At 40.0% G+C, this 20,022-nt stretch overlaps 1 protein-coding gene across 1 annotated transcript in view; it reads left to right on the top strand.

Annotated features, from left to right (window-relative positions):
* The first annotated feature begins 4,956 nt into the window (after positions 1 to 4,956).
* The window catches only part of ZBTB38 (zinc finger and BTB domain containing 38), a 175,324-nt gene continuing 160,258 nt past the window's right edge, over positions 4,957 to 20,022 (top strand). Inside the window, exon 1 of the mRNA XM_056807403.1 lies at positions 4,957 to 5,302. The gene's annotated coding sequence lies outside the window, so the exon portion shown is untranslated. The remainder of the gene's footprint in view (positions 5,303 to 20,022) is intronic.

Below are 20,022 nucleotides of genomic sequence, written 5' to 3'. Positions count from 1 at the left end.
TCATATAAAAATGAGCACTCCCAAAAGAAAAAAACCCCACCAAGAAGTAACCTACTATTATCCTGCTTGTTAATCCAGGGATTTGAGATGATCACCTAGTGAGTTCTAAGAAGTCTCTACTGTGGTCAGACATTTCAATTTTTCCAGGAAAAGTGGAAATTGTTGCTACGCTGCTCCAAATGGACCCAATTTAACTCAATTATTTGTTGGGGAAAAAGGTAGGGCTTCCCAGCTGGATCTTTCCCAGTCACTCTAACCCCAGCCTCTGCTGCAGGATCTAGTCTTCATCTTTGGCAGATTAGAAGCTAGTTCTTTTCCCTGCTCCCTTAGGGGAATAAGTTCCTGATAAACCGATTCACATGAGTCATTTTGGCTATTTAATTGGAATGCCAATTTGTTATTCACAACAGAAGGCAGCAGCTCAGTAAAGAGGCAGGAGCAGGGAGCTAGGAATTGTAAGACCTGAGTTCTAGTCCTAATTCCAGATCTAATTAGTCACGTGACTATGGGCAAATCAGTTCACCTCTCTCAGACTCCGCTTGCTCATCTGAAAAATTAGGACAGTAATACCTATCCTAAGAAACGTGTCTTATAAATGATTCTGAAAAAACAGACACTTATGGATGTTGGAGAAACTGAGATTCAGCGACGAGTGCCTGACTTGTTTGGGGTTACTTGGTTGATAAAAATCCAAAGTGGAATATGAACTTGCATTTCCCTGATTTCAAGGCCAGTGTTCTATCTACTATGCTATGTTACTTGAGCTATTAAAGACCTGCTAAGAATTGGATACAGGCAGCTAGTCAATAGTATAGTATAGTGGACAGTGGTTAGTGCAGTATAGTGGATAGAGTGCCAGACTGGAGTCTGGAAGACTTAACTTTTTTAGTTCAAATCTGACCTCAAACACTTCCTAGCTGTGTGACCCTGAGCAAATCACTTAACCCTCTTTGCCTCAGTTTCCTCATCTGTCAAATGATCTGGAGAAAAAATGGCAAACCATTCTGGTATATTTGCCAAGAAAACCCCAAATGGAGGTCACAAAGAGTCGGATGCCATTGAAACAACTGAACAACGGGAGAATAAGCTGTTCAGGGTATTTTATTCTTCCTGGCAAGAAAACCTATTTGAGAGACTGAATAAAGGATCGCAAGATTACTTAATTTGTAGAGCAGATCAAAACAAAGAATACTGGGAGTTGTTGAAGGATAGTGCGCTTAGTATTCTTTTCCCCCACTAGAGGGCTATAATAGACTCACAGAGTCTCAGTTTTGGAAGGCACCTTGGAGGTCAATGAACTTATGCTGTCCAAGAACCTACCCCTCCTGTCCTCAGCTCTAATAAGAAGTCATCCATCCTGCCTTTGAAAACCTCCAGACCTCATTATTCCGTGGTTTAATATATCTCAATGAGCTCTAATGATTAAAAGCTTCTTTCTCATATTTAATCAAAATCCCTCAGTTGCTCATTGGTCCTGGTTCTGCCCTCAGGAGCATCACAGAATAATCATAGCAGCCAAGAATCTCAGACTTTTTGGAAGACACCTCAGAGATCATATAGCCAGGGGTCAGCAGAGGTCAGATTTGAAATAGCACTTCCCATCTCCAAGCCTGGCTCTCTATCCACTGAGCCAACTAGGGGTCCCAATGTAATTTTATTTGAAAATAATTTTTAAGATATTTTTAGGGGTCAGCTGGGTAGCTCAGTGGATTGAGAGCCAAGCCTAGAGACATGAGGTCCTAGGTTCAAATCTGGCCTCAGACACTTCCCAGCTGTGTGACACTGGGCAAGTCATTCAACCCCCATTGCCTAGCCCTTACCACTCTTCTGCCTTGGAACCAATACATAGTATTGATTCCAAGATGGAAGGTAAGAGTTTAAAAAAACATTTTTGACTTGCAGACTGTACAAAATCATGGGGTTCATCTGGGTCTGTGGAATGTAGTTTGCCAATCCCTGATCTAAAGTCCATTCCAAAAAGGAATCCTATCTCCAACATGAATTCCCAAGGATCCACTTATCATTCACTATGCATGTGGTTTCCAAATGTACGTGCATTTTTCATCTTTTTCCAGATCCTCACATCTCCAAATGCCTACTAGAACTTTCCATTTGGAAGTCCTATTAGCATCTCAAACTCAAAACGTCCAACACCAAACTCATCCTCTTTTGCATTCAAACGTGCGCCTCCTCTAAAGTTCTAAATTTCTATCAAGGCTATTAGAGAGTAGAGATTGTTTCATTCTTCGTGTTTGGCTCTCCAGGACATAGCAGAGTACCTGGCACATAATAGGCATTTACAAATGTTTATTGATTGATTGAAGATATCCCCATATTTCCAATGACCCAGGTTCATCTTTGTCTCTTCCTTCTCCCTTACATCTCATATTAAAATCTAATTGAATCTACCTCCACGGTCTCTTTCCTATTCATTCCCTCCTCTCCACATACATTAATGACATACCCAGAACTTCATCACCTGTACAAATGTAATAGCCTCAGACTGGGTTTCCTGATTCTTACTTTTTTCCCACTCTAAATCCATTCTCTACAGATCAGTCAAAATTATTTTCCGAAGGCACAGTTTTGGCCATGTCATTTCCCTTTTTGAAATCTTTAGGGACTATTTCCTCTACTAGAAAATACAAGGAGCAGCTGGGTGGCCCAGTGGATAGAGTGCTAGGCTTAGAGTCAGGAAAACTCATCCTCCTCTGCAAATCTGACCTCAGACACTTACTAGCTGTGTGACCCTGGGCAAACCATTTAACCCTCTTGTCTCAGTTTTCTCATCCTAAAATGAGCTGGAGGAAATGGCAAACAGAAAACACCAAATGTGGTCATGAAGAGTTGGACACAACTGAAAATACAACAGAATACAATACAAGTTCTTCAGGATGACATTTAAAACCTTCCACTAGTCTCATTTCATCTTTCCAGCTCTCTCCAGTTATTTTCTTTCACGTGTAGAAGAGGTATAGAGAAGTCATCGCATTTCTTTGCTCCTTTTAGGAAGGGTGAAGTTCCTTATTTAACTTCTTATAGAGCATCTAGCCATGGACTAGCTGAAGGGTGGGTGGCAGTTGAATATGGAGAATGAAAACTTTTCCTCTTTCTTCTTGGTCCTCTTTCAGAGTAAGGGAGTGAGAGGACAAGGGGAGGGATTTCTGTCCTTCCCCCTGTTAACTTGGAAATAAATACACACCTTCTAAGTAGACTGAAAACCCACTTTTTAATCAGGAAAAAGGGATAGGCTCGTTAATCTGAGCATCACACAGAGTCATAAATCAAATTCCATATAGAACCAAAGACTGAGGCTCTGGGAACCATATCCCTGGGAGAAGACACAGTGCTTAATGCTAACTCTGAAGAGATGCTGAGCCTGAGAGTCTCTTTATACCTTTGGGAAGCCTACAGAGACTAACTACAAACAAGTGCGTAAACCTCCAAATACTCAACAGCTATGACAGTAGAAAATGGTCAGCTGTAACAAATGAAAGACAAAGGTCAGACTCAGGAGCTGGGATTGCAGAGAGGAAACTTTCAGCCAATAGAGGAGCCTCCAAAATAAAAAGGTGCTTGGTGTGCTTAGTCCTGGGGTTTCTCAAAAGTAAATGTAAACTGAGTCATCCAAAAATTCACATTGACACCCCATTCTTGTCACTGGCAATGCCACCTTACAAGTAGAGTTCAGCCAGTAGAAGCTGTGTTGTCTAACAGAGAGCAGGACTAGAGAGTATAGCTCCAGATTAAAGGGAAGTTGTGTCAAAGAGAAGGCCCAGAAAACCAACAGAGTGGCCTGCCAAGTAGATGCATTGGCCTTAAGAAAAGCATCATAAGAACACAAAGAAAAGAGAGGGGGCCTTGGGCACTCTAGTGAGTCGTCTCGGTTATGTATGGACTATTCTATGGGTATGTGTACTCTTCCCACTGATGATAGGTGTATCTGTAGGATGGTGTACTGCAGGTTGGTGGGTGAGGTTGTGATATTTTATAGTTATTCTTTGGGGAAATAGATTGAGCTAAAGTTAACTCTGGTACTCATTGCTTGTTGCTTTTTAATCTGGTAGGGACTCCCTAGCCAGATTCTCAACTCCAAGCCATTGGTTTTCCATTTCTTTCTGCCATTAAATTTTTTTTCAGGCCTCTGTAGATGCTCTAGTATCAGCTCAGCCTGGTTCTTGCCTTTCCCTTGTTCTGATAGCACTTTGGACCTTTCTTTCCTCTTCACCAAGATGTGAGAAACCCTTCCTTCACTGGTAGATAAATCACATGTCTCAGCTCTACTCTGGAAAGAATATGACCATGCAATTTAACCAAGAGAAACACCACCTCCACCTCCCACCCACCTAATCTTCCTTGGAGGAAATTCTTTTTGTAAGGAAACAAGAATGACAAAAATATACAAAAGAGAACATTCTGCAATAGACAACCACTCACCAGTTGCCTTACTTCATCGAGGCATCCCTGGTCCTTATTCTTGCTTCCTGAAACAATTCTTTTCTTCTGCAACCATGGTGGAATGATGGGGCTAGATTCAAAATACAGTTCTGCTTGCTCCTAAAACATATGGACTAGATACAGCTGTTGCTAGTATGGAGGCACCAGGGATCTCCTGGTCCTCCCACCCCCCCATCAAGTTTCTATTGCCCAGCTGCTTCCCTATCATGAACAAGAAGTGAGTTTTTATTATCTGGTAATTATCTGATGATTATCTTGTTCTACTTAAGACAGGGGCAGGAGTGTGGTCAGAGTAGCCAAGAGTCCTGGGTGGGAGGAAGAGCACTGACTGTACCATTATCTATCTGGTGATGTCTCAAGGGAGAGGCAGGAGCTGGAGGAGTGAGTAGGGTCTTTAGCCCATAAGGAAGAATACCGATTGATCAAACAGACTCTAGAAGAGACAAAAGCAAGAGGATGTGTTCATATAATGTAGTAGAGGGAAGAGAGCTAGGCAACCCGGGCCAGAAACAGAATCTGAGAAGTAAATCGGGCAACTTAGCAATTTGTTAAACACCTACTATGTGCCAGACACTCTGCTAAGTGCTTGAAATACAAAGAAAGGGGGGAAATGGTCCCTGCTCTTCTGGCTTTGGGCACAGCATTCAAATCTAAACTAGGGGCAGCTAGTTTGCTCAGTGGATAGAGCTCCAGGCCTGGAGATGGGAGATCCTGGGTTCAAATATGGACTCAGACGCTTCCTTCCTAGCTGTTTGGTCCTTGGCAAGTCACTTAACCCAAAATGTCTAGCCCTTACCGCTCTTCTACTTCAGAACCAACACACGTATCAATTCTAAGACAGAAGGTAAGGATTATTGTTGTTTAAAAATATATATTGTTGTTTATGGAAAGTATTGTTCAATGGATCAACTCATCTTCCTTATGATTCACCGCCCTGGTCATTGCTTCCCTACGTGGGTTGTCTTTCCTTTTAAAATGTAACTCTTTGAGGGCAGGAGCTGAACTATTTTCTGTATTTATATCCCCAGCTCTTAATACAGTGCCTGGCACATAAAAGGTACTTATGAATGCTTTTCTCATTCATTCTTTCATTTTTAAAAAACGCTTATCTTCCATCTCAGAATCTATATAAGTGTCAGTTCCAAGGCGAGGAGAGTGGTGAGGGCTAGGCAATAGAGACTAAGTGATTTGCCCAGGATCTCACAGGTAGGAGCTCTCTGAGGTCAAATTTGAACCCAAGACTTCCTTCTTTATCCACTGAGTCATCTAGCTGCCCTGATTCATTCATTCACGCCACATATTCTTCCTGGTTCCTCTCCCCTGGCTACTTGCTAATTAGTGCTTTCCTGTTATAGGACGGGGTCCCCTTGGGTTCATTCTTCACTGCTGCCTTTCTGCAAATGCTATTTGCCGGCATGCCTTTATCAGATTGTTGCTGGTTTCCTATCTAGCCTGCTGGCCTCCTGTGTGTGTTTGTGGTTTTCTGAGGGGCTGGTTTTTAGAGGGCCTCCTTACTAAACCCAGAACTGCCCTGTTCAGCCTCTCCAGACTTGCTTACATATCTGGCAGTGGTGCTGGTGGAGCTTTTAGGGGATGATCCTGTTTTTCTAGGCCTCCCCCCTCCATTCTCCTCCAAGCTTATCCATGAAAGAAGAGGAAGGCAAAACCAAAAACACAAAAAGAAAGGACCTCTCAGTCCTGCTCTAAGCCTGAGAAGGGAAATGGAGATCTCTCTACTGCAGACAAAGGTTTGTAAAACTCGTCGTGTTGTCTTTCTCTGCTATCAGCTCTCTCAGGGTATCCAGACAGTCTTTGGGACATGAAACCCTCACTAAGGGATGGAAAGCAGGAACAGGAGAGCAAGACTTTAGTCTAGGGCAAAACTAGGGGATGGAATGAGTTCCCTGAAGACAAGGACTTTGTCTTATTTATCTTTGGATGGCCCCAACATTTAGCCTGATTCTGCACATAGTAGGTATTTTAAATAAAGATGTTTGTTGAGTGCTTGAAAATACCCGGAGACGATGTGCATTGCTGGCTAGAATTGAAACATCATAAAAGAAGTCATGGAATGATAGCAAGGTGGCATACTAGATTGAGCCCAGGATTGGAGCCAGGAATATCTGAGTTTGATTATTGCTTGATACATGCATTATCCATATGCCTTTCACAAGCTGTTCAACTTCACTGAGCCTCAGTTTCCTCATCTTTTAAGATGAAGATAATAATAGCACCTAATTCCCAGAAGTAGTTGTAGAGATTAAATAAATTATATATGTGTATATATAATTTTATTAATATAATTTTTATAAACTTATATTTTTATTTACATTATTAAAAATTTTAAATATAATGAAATAAATTATGTAGATATAGATCAAGGGCTTTGCAAACTTTAGAATGCTAAATAAATGCTAGTTATTACTATGCTTACTATAATTATTATGGTGAGAATTTGAAATCAGAGCCTGTGAATTCCTGCTCTTAACTCTTCTCAGCTTCCTTTGCTCAACTAATCCAACCCACCCAGCATTTTTTTTAAATTTTTGGAAATTTTTATTTAATTAATTTAGAATATTTTTCTGTGGTTACAAGATTCATGCTTTTTCCCTCCCCTCCACCACCACCTTCCTGTAGCTGATGCGCAATTCTACTGGATTTTACATGTGTCATTGACCAAGACCTATTTCCATATTATCGATATTTGCACTAAATACCCAGTATTTTGTAAATGAGTTTCTAAACATGGTTAACCCATGGAGCGCTTCCCATTGACATTGCCATCATCGGATCGGTAAAGTTATGTTGGATCGGTCGCTGAATTATGGCACACGGTCTAAGGGAGACAAAAGGGCATTGCAGGATAGATCCTGCCAACATGGCGCACCTTCCTGAATTGTGGGCCAATTCCTCGTGTCCTGCTTTCTTCCCTCCCAGGGCTTGGCTCAGCTGCTCCTCTGGTTCATTTGCCGACAGCCTTTCTTCTACATAGGTAGAAAAGGACACAGATTTTTGCATGTCTCCTTTCCTGATTCCTTCTAAAAAGCATCCCCTTCCTTGAGTTTTTGGGGGCCTTTGTGTGTGTGTGTGTGTGTTCATGCATGTGCATATGTCATTGCATATATTTTTCTGTTAATCACTCCACTAGGAAACAAAGGGTAAATAGCCAAAGAAGGGGAACGTTACAAAGCAAGAAGCTGCAAAGGCTTGTTATACTTAAGTATCTCGTTGGTACTTCTCTTTTCCAAGCATTTGTTGTACTGGTAAGGTGGGAGAGGGGGCACCTCAGAGCTCCTATCTGATCTGGGACCAGCTTGGTCTGTGCCTAGCCCATCATATGTCGGATTTCCTCCCAATCTGACCAATTAAGACCACTTCTCTAGTTCCCTTCAGGGGCCTGCTGAAAGCTACAGATTGGATCTTTGTCTAAGAGTTCCACCCTCTCAGGAAGTAGCAAGATGAGATTCTGAGCCCAGCATCCTAACCAGAGTGCCGGAGATCAGTAGCCTTAAAAAGGACTTACCTAAGAAGATAGAAGCACTGTGCATTTCCAGTACTTCAAATGCAAGGGCTTCTGGGTTACCTAGTCCTAAAAGTTTCTATACTAGATGGGACTCTCAAAATTTGTGCCTAAAGCAAAGCTCTAAACCATTGTTGAGTCCAGAACTCCTTTAGATATTTAGGCAATAATAATAATAACAATAATAATAATAACAACTACTAAAAGAAATTTAGTAAATGAAGCTTATGGTCTTATCAAAATGACGTTTTTTAAATTCATAATTGAATAAAATGCTAAATTTCAGTTAAAAGTGAATGAAAACAAAGATGCAATTTTTATCTCATTTGAGATGACAGACTGTTCCCCACCTCCCCCCCAAAATCTATTTACAAACTTCTAGGGAGTTTCTGGATTTCAGGTTAAGAATCTCTGCCTCTAGAAAGAAAGAGTAAAGTCTAAGTTCATTTTGTTACATGTGAAGCCCAGATGTGTGTTTGAATCCCAGCTCAATGCTTTCTGCATGAATCTGGGCAAGTCATTTAAACTCCTGGAGCCTCAGTTTCTTCATCTGTAGAAAGATGGCAGTAAGACTTAGCCAGGGCTGTTGTGAGGAAAGCTTTTTGTGAGGTGGAAGGTATTACTGTGTATGTATCAGTTGTCATCAGTATCACACAAAAACTATTGGTCTTGTATTTATTAGGCTGCAACTGAATTACCATATCATTACCGACTTCCCTTGGCAGCTTGCTGACCCCTGACTTCAGGACAGATTCCAAGCAGAGACATGATATATAACAAGAATAATAGTTAGAATTTATGTAGCACTTTCAGATTTGCAAAGTGATTTACAGATAGTATCTCATTTGATCCTCATGACAATCCTGGGGGGTAGGAGCTATTTTAAGCCCATTTTACAGATGAGAAAACTGAGTTTTAAGATGGTTAAGTGATTTTTACAGGATCACACAGCCTGTAAGTATCTGAGGCTAAATTTGAACCCCATTCTTCCTATCTTGTAGTCCAGCACTCTATTACTGTACCACCCAGCTGCTGGGTGATCCTATAATTGTGATAAATTAGAAATTTAGTCAATAAATAATGATAATCAATTAATAAAAATAATTTAGTGAGTGATGCCTAAAGAAGAAGAGGTAGAGGAAGAGATGCTGAATCATTTTCCAAAAGGCACTCTCACTTGGGGAATCTACAAGACAATATGGAAAGAAGAGGATCACAAGGACAGCTAGGTGGCACAAAGGACAGGTGCCAAGCTTGGAGGCAGGAAAATCTGAATTCAAATCTGTCCTCAGCCACTAAACTAGCTTTGTGATCTTGAGCAAGTCACTAACCCCATTGCCCAAGTTTCCTCTTCTATAAAATGAGCTGGAGAAGGAAAAGTCAAACTATTCCAGTTTCTTTGTGAAAAAAAAAAAAACCCCAACACTGGGTCATGAAGAATCAGACAAGACTGAAATGACTGAAAAACAACAATAACCACAACCACAACATCTGGACTCCAAGTGGAAGCATTAGCATATATCTGAAATGATGCTACAGAGTTGAGATCCTTTATGACTCTGTGAGGGGAGCCCCCCCCCCCCCCGCCAACTCCCTTGCTGCTGGTAAGAAGAATAAAGACTTTGAAAAAAAAACTGAGCAAGTCAGAAGTGGTGCCAAGAATGTCTACCCTTGTTTCTTATGCCATATCACTGATTTCTTATCATGTTCTTCCATTTAGTAATAATTCATTTTTCTGGCGGTCAGAATCGGAGAAGCCTCTATCAGCCTCAGAGTTCAAGTCTCTGATTCCAAGTCAATCATGAAAAGAGTAGAAGAAGGCAATGCATAAGTAAATATATATGGCATGGCCTGAATGGCCATTCAGTGACCAAAGGAAAGGGGCCCTCTCAAGGTCAGTCAGTCAATAAGCATTTATTAAGCACCTACTATGTGCCAGGAACTGTGCAAATTCCCGGGGATACAATAAGTGATGAAAGACAGTCCTTTTTTGCAAGGAACCTACAATCTAATGGAGTAAAAAACATGGAAACAGATTTGTACAAATAAGCTATCTACAGCTAAATACGAAGTAATGAACAAAGAAAGGGATGACATTAGAATTGAGAGGGGTAGGGAAGGCTTCCTGTCAATTTTATTTGGGACTTTAAAGGAAACCAGGAAGGGTGGAGTTGAGGAGAAAGAGGTTTCAGACATGAAGGAGAGCCAGAGATATGCCCAGAGACAAGCCTGTTGTTGTTCAGTCATGTCTAACTCTTTATGACCCCATTTGAGGACGGATTTGAACTTAGGAACACGAGTCTTCCTGATTCCAAGTCCAGTGCTCTATTCACTATGCCACTTACCTGTCCCAGAGTCAGAGTCTTTTGCTCATGAAATAGCCAGTAGCTCAGCATCCCTGGATTGAAGAGTAAGCCTCAGGGAATAAGAAGACTGGAAAGGTAGGAGGAGGTAAGAGTAGGAAGGGCTTTGAATGCCAAACAAAGCCTTTAGCATTGATTCTGGAGGCAAAAGGGAGCCACTAGAGTTTATTGAGTAGGGAGGGATATCATGGATCAGAACTATACTTTAGGAAAGTCTCCTTGGTAGCTGAATGGGAGATGGATTGGAGTGCAGAGAGACTTGACGCAGGCAGTAGCTATTGCAGTAGTGGAGGCATGAAATGATGAGGGTCTGCACCAGAGCGGGCGATGTCAGAACAGAGAAGAGGGCACATTCAGAAAATGCTGCAGATGTGAAATCAATAGTCCTTGGCAACTGCTGAGATGATTTTTTTAAAGCACTTAGCACAGTGTCTGGCACATAGTAAGTGCTAGGTATACCTATTCCCTTTCCTCCACTTCCCCCCAGGTGGGCCAAAGCAGCTACAAAGTCCTTTGTGAAGAACATGGAACCACTCAATCAAGTCAACAAATACTTAGTAAGCAAGCAAGCAAGCAAGGTACTAGAGATACAAAGGAAAGGCAAAGAAAGAAAGAAGTAGAAAAAACAATCCCTGTCCTCAAGGAGCTCATTTAGTAGTGGGAGAGAGAACCTGTAAATAAAGAGGCACATAAAAGATATTTGTAGAGTAGATAAAGGGTTTTCTCAACTCAGCAGAACAGGTAAGGTCATTGATGAAAGGCCGTATTCGAGCTGAGTCTTAAAGAAAGTCAAGGATAAAGCCACGGATGTGAAGAGGCAGAAAGTTCCAGGGATGGAGTGAGCCAGTGCCTAAAAGGTACAGAAAAGGGGCATGGAGTCATACATCTGAGGACTAAAAGTAGGCTACCATCACTGCATCTTAAAGGAGGAAGAGGGGAGTGAAATGGAAGAATACTTGAAAACAGGAAGGGATTAAGTTGTGGCAGGGTTTTAAAGGTATAGTATAGTACGGTATGGTATAGAATAATATGGAATGGAATGGTATAGTATAGTATGGGATGGGATAGTCTCGTATAGTCTGATACAGTCTGGTATGGAATGGTGTGGTATGGTATGATATATCAGATATATTTATAATTTATATTATATACTTATATAATTTATATATTTATAATTCATATGATATTATACATATATTATTATAGTCTATTATATTATGTTATGTATTATGTATTTATATTACATTGTTATTCATATATCACATTATATTGTCACATCATATCCTATATCCTAGCATGTCATTATATACTATACTATATTGTTATATTACATTAATTACATTAATTTTCTATTAGATTAGATCCTAGGGAGGTTGGAGGGAGCTAGTGGAGCCCACTGAAGCAGAGAGTGACATGGTTAGACCTCTGCTTTAGAAAACCACTTGGGCAGCTGAGTGGAGAATAGGTTAGAGGAGGAGGGATTGAGGCAGGCTATTGGAGTCATCCAGGGAAGAGGCCACAGCTTGAACTACAGTTATGGTTGTATGAGGAAAGAGATGGAGACAAACCAAAGCATGTCACATCACCTTGGGTTCAAATTGTTCTCCTGACATGTGGATTCAGCAGCTTTTCCAGTTTTGAGGCCAGTATAGAGATGCTTCGCTCTTCCAATGCATTGGTGCATTATCAATTCTGAGCTGTCTCTCAAGAAGTGGTCCAAAGTGACCAGGAAACATGCTGGGCACTCCAGGAGCCATACTTCAACCCAACTTTGTTACATGAGGGTTCAGGGAAAGCCACGCTAATGACACGATAACGATCAGAGTAGTCTTTGAGGCTAATCTGTCTTATACTTAATGCTGTCTAATGCTTAATACTAATACTTATACTAAGTTCAATTTTACAAGCATCTATAAAGTACCTTCTATGTGTGGGAAATTGTGGAATGTGTTGGGGTCAACCAGGTTTAAACACATACAACAAAAATACAGTTCCAGCCATCAAAGAATTTGCATAAAAAGAGAATAAAATATTTGTTGATTCTGAGTTAAATAGAGCTGGTGATCATAGAAGACTCAGTGGATAGAGTGCAGGACTTGCATTCAAGAAGACTCAAATTCTAATCCTGCTACAACTACTTATTAGTTATATGACCCAGGACAAGTCTTATAATACCTCTAGCCTATGTTTTCTCATCTATAAAATGAGGGTGTTGGACTTAGGGCATAAGGAGGGGAACATCCATGATGATACTGGGGGAGGGAATGGCCCACCTTCCCTTGAGAATCCCTCCCTTACCTCCCAAAAAGACTAGCAGTGAGGGAAAGGTAGGCTCAGGGAAAGGGATACCTTAGCTAGGGGGTTCTGGGGGTGGGGTGTATTATAGTATAGGGGATTGGATAACTTCAAAATAAGACAGAGAGAAGAATTGTGGTCAGCCTGGGTGTCAGTGCACAAGGTCAAAGCACCATATGTCCCATGAGAGTCATAGCACTGGGGGAGCTAAAGAAAATACCATGATTTATCATAGAACAATAAGAAAAGAGAAGGGGCAGCTATGTAGAAAGTAGATAGAGACCCAGGCCTACTGTCATGAAGTCCTGGATTCAAATTTGGCTTCAGACATTTCCTAGTTGTGTGATCCTGGGCAAGTCATTTAACCCCAATTGCCTAGCCCTTTCTATTCTTCCACCTTAGATGGATAGATACTTAGTACTAATTCCAAGACAGAAGGTAAGGGTTTTGTAAAAAAAAAGGAAGAATATTAAGAAAATCCACCTCCAGCCTTTTACAAAGGAACTATGGATGTGGAATTTCAGATGTGATTGATATGCTAATTCATTTTGATGAGCAACTTTTCCCTTCTTTTTTTTTTTAAAGTCTTTTATAAAGGAAAGAAAGATGTATGTTCAGAAATGAAGGTGATATGATAAAGAGGCATGTGGTGGAGGTACTATTACAAGGAGGGAAGAATGAGGGTGGTGATGGGAAATACTTAAACTTTACTTTTATTGGAATTAGTTCAGAGAGAGAAGAAAAGCCAGGTTCTTTGGGAGTATAAAATCCTATCTTACCCTATAGAGAAGTAGAAGGGGATTAAGAAGGGAGGTGGTGGGAAGGGGAGTAAAATAAGGGAGTTGGAAGAGGGAATGATTAAAAGAGAAACACTGGTGTGGAGGGAAAGTGAAAGGAAAAAGGGCAGGTTTAAAAGAGGAAATCAAGATGGAGGGAATATAAAGGTAGCAATCATAACTGTGAATGTAAATGGGATGAACTCACCCATAAAACAGAAATAGCAGAGTGGATTAAAAAAACCCACAATTCTACCATATATTGCTACAAGAAATACATTTGAGGCAGCTAGACACATACAGGGTAAAGGTAAGAGGCTGGAGCAGAATCTATTGGGTTTCAACTGAGGAAAAAAAGGCAGGAGTAGCAATCTTGATCTCAGAAAAACTAAAGCAAAAATAGATTTGATTAAAAGAGATAAAATAAATGAAGGTAATATGAAAACAAAAAATAAACAATAAATAAAAATTTTTTAAAAGAAAAAAGCAATTGGAAAAGCATGCGACCATAAAAGAGTTGAATGTTGTTTTTGAACACAGACTCCTGTGGCATGATCCCAAGTTATTCGACTGGACTTCTGGGGCATTGTTTGCTACATTCTATTCTGCCAGGTATTGGCAAAATAAGCATCCCCAATTGAAGGTCCTTTGCTGTATGCCTGTAGAGGTTCTGTGCTTCAAAGCTAAATTTTTTTTTTCTCTTATCCTCTTGCTCCAATGATGGAGGGATGAGGAATAAGCCCACACAGCATAATGGATCATTGGCTGGGGCTGGGGCAGAGTATCCATAGTATGTAATGGGCACCAGGACCAGCCCTGAGTAAAACTGGAAAGTAGATGCTTTGTCTTTGCCATTGTCCCTCTTGAAGCTGCCCTTATCTTCCCCATCCCCCCACCCCTCCTCTTGCTTAGAGACTCCTCTGGCTTTTAAAGCCCGTTACTATCTGCCTCCAACTTCTTTGTCTAGACTTCATCTGTATCATTTCCCTTCACATATACCCACTCTTCCAGCCAAATGACCTACTTGCTGTTTCTTTGTCCGAATCATGCATCCGCCCACTCCTCTGCCACTTGGAATCCTTATCTTTCCTTTCCTGATCCTGTCTCCCATTCTCCACTGTGACAAATTAAATTAGAATTTATTTATTTATCTGGGCCATTTCCTCTAAATAGTATGTAGGCTGCTTGATGGCAGAGATGATTATAGTTTTTGTCTTTATATCTCAGGTTCCTAGAACCATATCTGGTATTCATTGTCTTGCCTTGTTCCCAATCCCCAAAAGACATTCATTTACTACTAGAATGTAAGCTGAGAGACACTCAGGCATTCTTTCTTCCCCTTGTTTAAAAAATATATATTTGCAATATATTGCAATAAAAAATTATTGGCACCCTTTGTCTTTACATTATAATAATTCCCTACTCTCCTTCCATATTAACAAAGAAGGGAAGTCAAGGGAATGAGCATTTATTAAGCACCTACTATGTACCAGGCACTATGCTAAGAATTTTATGATAATTCTCTCATTTGATCTTGACAACAATCCTGTGAGGAATGCTGTTATTTTACACTTTGTTCTTCAGTCGTTTCAGTTGTGTCTGTCTCTTTGTGATCCCATTAGCAAGGAAGGAAATAAGCATTTATTATGTACCTACTATGTGTATATGCCAAGTACCTTATAAATATTTTTTCATTTGAACTTTACAACTCTAGGAAGTAGGTGCTATTGTTCCCATTTTTACAGATGAAGAAACTGAGGCAGGCAAAGTGGTTTTTTGTTTGTTTGTTTGTTTTTTAGTAACTGGGTCAGGGTCAGCTAATAAATAATAAATCAAGATTAGAACTCACGTTTTTTTCCTGATAACAGTTTCAAGGTGCTATCTACTGTACCACTAGCTTCCTCAAGGGCCAAGATGAGGATTAAAAAATGAGAACGAATCTCTCAGACTTTATACACTATCTGGCAAAAAAACAAATTCCCACATTAGCCATGTCCAAAAATATAGATTTCTTTCCTCATTTTAAGTTCATCTATCTCCTCCCTGTCAGAAAGCGAGTGCCATGTTTTATCATCCTTTTGGACTCATGGTTTATCCTTATGTTGATTGGTTTTTACCCAATAAGAGGACACCCTCTTAATTTCTAAGTTTTGGTGACCAATGAAAAAACTGCTTTAAATGTTTACATATATAGAAGTCCTTTTCCTCTTTCTTTAATTTCTTTGGAGCACAATTCTAATAGTGGTATAGTTGGGTCAAAGGGTATGGATGCTTGGATAACTCTCTGGGCAGAATTCCCAGTTGCTTTCCAGAGTAGCTGGACCAATTCATAGCTCCACCAACACTGCATTATTAATGTGGCTGTGTTCCTGGAGCCTTTCCAACATTCATCAATTTCTTTTTTTGACATCTTTGCCAGTCTGATAAGTGTGAAGCAGAACCTCAGAATTGCTTTAATTTGCATTTCTCTAATTATTAGTAATCTAGAGCATTTTTCATATAACTTATTATCAGCGATTCTTAACGTGGAGTCTGTGAACTTGTTTAAAAAATAATTTTATTACTGGGTTTCTTTTTTTTAAAACCCTTACCTTCTGTGTTAGAATCGTTATTAAATACTGGTTCAAAGGCAGAAGAAGGGCTAGGCAATGGGGGTTAAATGACTTGCCCAATATCCCACAGCTAGGAAGTGTCTGAGGCCACACTTGAATCCGGGTCTTCCTGTCTTTGGACCTGGCTCTCAATCTCCTGAGCCATCTAGCTTCCCCTACGAGTGTATTTCAATACAAGTGAATTTCCTTTTAATTGATTTTTAATCAAAATTAATTCCCTTGAAATCCTGTGCCTTTTTTTGTGTACTTAAAATCATTACTCTTAGAAAGGATTCATAGGCTTCACCAGACTGCCCAAGAAATCCATGACATAAAAAAAGACAAAAACCCTTTCAAAAGTATTTGCATGTTAAAAGGGTCTGTTATAGATAGGAAAAACCTTGAAAACTCGAAGGAAATAATTTAGATAACAGCCAGGGGTGTGCTGGAGCTAGTTAGAACAAGATCCAAAGAGCTGATTGTTAAATTTTCAGTGTGAGCATTTGCATCTCAGAAATCAGCAAAAATGACAAATCAGGATTTGATTTATTATATTTTGATCGTCTAGACTTTAAAAACTGATTGAGGAAATATTAATAATTTAGATTAAGTGTCTGAGGGGCAGCTGGGTAGTACAGAGGATATCATGACAGGCTTGGAGTCACAAGGACCTCAGTCCAAATTTAGCTATGGACACATCCTAGCTGTATCATCCTGGGCAAGACACAGTTGCCTAGCCCTTGTCACTCTTCTGTCTTAGAACTGATACTAAGACAAAAGATAAGAGTTTTGTTTAAGAAGTGTGTGAACACTTTTATTTTTCTGAGAGCCAGAAGTCGTTAAAAATTTACCTATATGCTTCTGGATAACATCCTTTTCTTCTCTTCCCAACTCCTATAAGCCAGTGAATTAATGAAAATTTGGCTTTTTACTTTAGAAAGCATGCCAACTCTGGACCTAGGTTAGAACACGCTTCAGCTGCCCCCCAGTGCTCACCCAAATGCTTTTATTGTTAAAGGATAAAACAGTGGACACCGTGCTTGGCTTCTGCCAGGTCCACCCTGAGAGGAGTGAAATACTGATCTAATTTTTTCAGAAACAGAAGAGGGAAAAACACTAAAGCCATCTGGACAGCTTAATTGCAATTCGTACTTTGTTCATTTTTTACTAGAGTCAGCAATTTGAGATGGAAGGTGTGATTTTTTCCCCCTCCACAAGGAAATGTGTTTAATCTTTAGCCCCAGGTGTAAATACTGTTTCCAGGTTCCATATGGATTATCATTAGAGATGCCCAGGCTTTGTGTGGCCATACTTAAAGGGCCATCTGTGCTTTTTTTCCCCCTTACTGTAGGGAAACCTAGGGAACAACACACATTCATTTCCCTTGTCTTTCTCAGAGGCCCCAAACTGGGACAGTTGTGAAATATTCTCTAATCTACAAGTGAGAACAGTAGTGGCTCGTGACTATTTATTTGATAAATTACACACCTGCACACACATAGTTAAATGAATCTATCGTGATTATACAGAGTAATTATTTTGGTATGGAGACTCCCTCTTTTCTTACTACTGTTGGATGAAGACATCAAAGCTATCTGTAGGTGAAAAAATGCTCTAAATTTTTATTGAATAAAGACATGCAATCAAAACAACTCTGGGGCATCATCTCACCTATCAGATTACCTGAAATGATAAAAGGACAAAATAACAAATACTGGAGGGGATAGGGAAAAGCCACATAAAGCACTCGTCTCTCAGAATTGTTGTTCATCTTTTGTGACGTCTAGACTTGTGTTTAATAGAATTTAAGTGAGGTAGAGTTGCACAAAGTCAGAGGTGGTCTTTCTTCTTTTTTTTTTAACCCTTTTCATTTTAGTTCCAAGGCAGAAGAATGGTAAGGGTTAGGAAATGGGAATTAAGTGACTTTCCCAGGGTCCCACATTTAGGAAGGGGCTGAGGTCAGATTTGAGCCCCAGATTTTCCATTTTCAGATCTGGTTCTCCTTCCACTGAGCCACCCAGCTGGTTGCCCCCTCCATGTTTGTTTGCTTATTTTTTTTTAAATTAACCTGCTCATCATTTCTTACAGTGCAGTAGTATTCCATCACCATCACACAGAACTCTTCTGAGCCTCAGTGATGCCAGTAACAAAAGATTCTCTCCTGGACCAAAGATCTGTAAACTAAAACCTATAAACCAAATCCGGCTCATCATCTATTTTTTTGTACACTGCGTTTATAATTCTTTTAATGTTTTAAAATAAAATTTTATTGCATCTTAAAATCTCAATGTCAGTACAAGATAGATGATGGGCTAGATTTGGCCCTCAAACCCTTGCCCTAGACAAAAATGTATAGGAATGACATATTATATTGTTTGTAAAGTTAGAATTGAAAGGGACCTCAAATATGTTTATAGTCTAAATATTTTCACTTTATAGTTGAGAAAACTGAGTCCTTAGAAAGCTCTCACTTTGTCCGAGGTTATACAAGTAGTAATTGGGTGACCCAGGATTTGGTTCCTGGTCCTCTGACCCTAATCCCAGAATTCTTTCTTTTGCAGCATACACTGGGTATAAAAACACTAACTTGTAGCAATCCCTGCCCTCAAAGAGTTTACATTCTTAAGAGGGTTGGGGGAACAATGCATATAGCAGAGTGGTGATCAGAGAGGGGCTTCTGGTTTGGAGTTGATGAATGGGGCTAGAAGGGAAGAGATTGGCACTTTTTGGTAGCAAAACCAGTATTGATTTGATTGTGACTTTATAGATGGAAAGTGTATGTGGGGCTGGTGAAGCTAGATGTAGCAGGTCGTGTAAGGCACCCATCAATTAGGAATTATTGTTCAATATTTTGTTTTTGAAGAGGATCATGGGGTGATGCCTTAACTTGGGATGAATTGGATTTAAGTGAGACAAAGTTGCACAGTCAGAGGTGTTTTTTTTCATATTTTTTAAAATTAGCCTGTTTGTCATTTCTTATGGCTCAATAGTATTTCATTACAATTATATGCCACAACTTGTTTAGCCATGCCCTAATTGATGGGCATCCCCTCAGTTTCCAGTTCTTTGCCATCGCAAAAAGAGCTGCTATAAATATTTTAGAACATAGGATCCAGGTCAAATAGAGTTCCAGGACTGGAATCAGGAAGACCTGGGTTCAAACCTGGCTTCAGATACTTCCTAGCTGTGTGACCCTGGGAAAGTCACTTATCCCATTTATTAATTGGAGAATGGCTCACATTCTTATAAATTTCACAAAGTTTTCTATACATTTTAGATATAATACCTCTATGTAAGAGATCTATAAAAATTTTCCCCAATTTTCTGCTTTCCTCCTAATATTAACTGTTAGTTTTGTCTATAATTTTTTTAATTTAATGTAATCAAAAGAACTGATAAATAGAAACAAGCAAGACAATTTTATATATACACATATCTTTTTGACAAATTATGTCTTTTCTAGTACGAGGAGAGGAAGAAGGAAAGGGGATAGCTGGGAATTTTAATGTAACAAACAAATGAATAAATTAAAAAACCAAAAGTCAGAGGCGGCTGGGAAGAGTTCCAGAGATGAAAGAGTTAAGCCCTCCAGGATATGATCTCTGGTCTGAAAAGTGCTGAAGCAGAGAGGCAAGCCTACCAGACAAATGGACAGCCAGAGTACTCCCTGTACCCTCCCTTCTGGTCTGATCTGGTGGTGTTGATCTTCTAGTCTGAATCTCTGTTTCTGTTCCTTTCAGCTCCAGGGACTTTGGCACTCTAAGACATCAAGGTACAAACCCAGTCTGCCTTTTTGAATGAAAGAATGGGGGGGGGGGACCACGAAAACCTTTTATTGTGAGTTTTCTGGGTGCCAAGTACAGTTCTAAGCAGTGGTGACACAAATATAAATGAGAAATAGTCCCTGACCTGAAGGAGTTTATATTTCTATAGAAGAGGCAACATTTGGAGAGGAATGAAATCAAGAAGAGGTATTTTGGTTTTAGAATTCACAGGGATGGAGACATAAGGAGAGCTGA

This window comes from Monodelphis domestica, chromosome 8, assembly GCF_027887165.1.
Source record: "Monodelphis domestica isolate mMonDom1 chromosome 8, mMonDom1.pri, whole genome shotgun sequence".
Classification (NCBI taxonomy): domain Eukaryota; kingdom Metazoa; phylum Chordata; class Mammalia; order Didelphimorphia; family Didelphidae; genus Monodelphis; species Monodelphis domestica.
The sequence above is the reverse complement of the archived record's forward strand: the minus strand, read 5'-3'. Positions and strand labels throughout refer to the sequence as shown.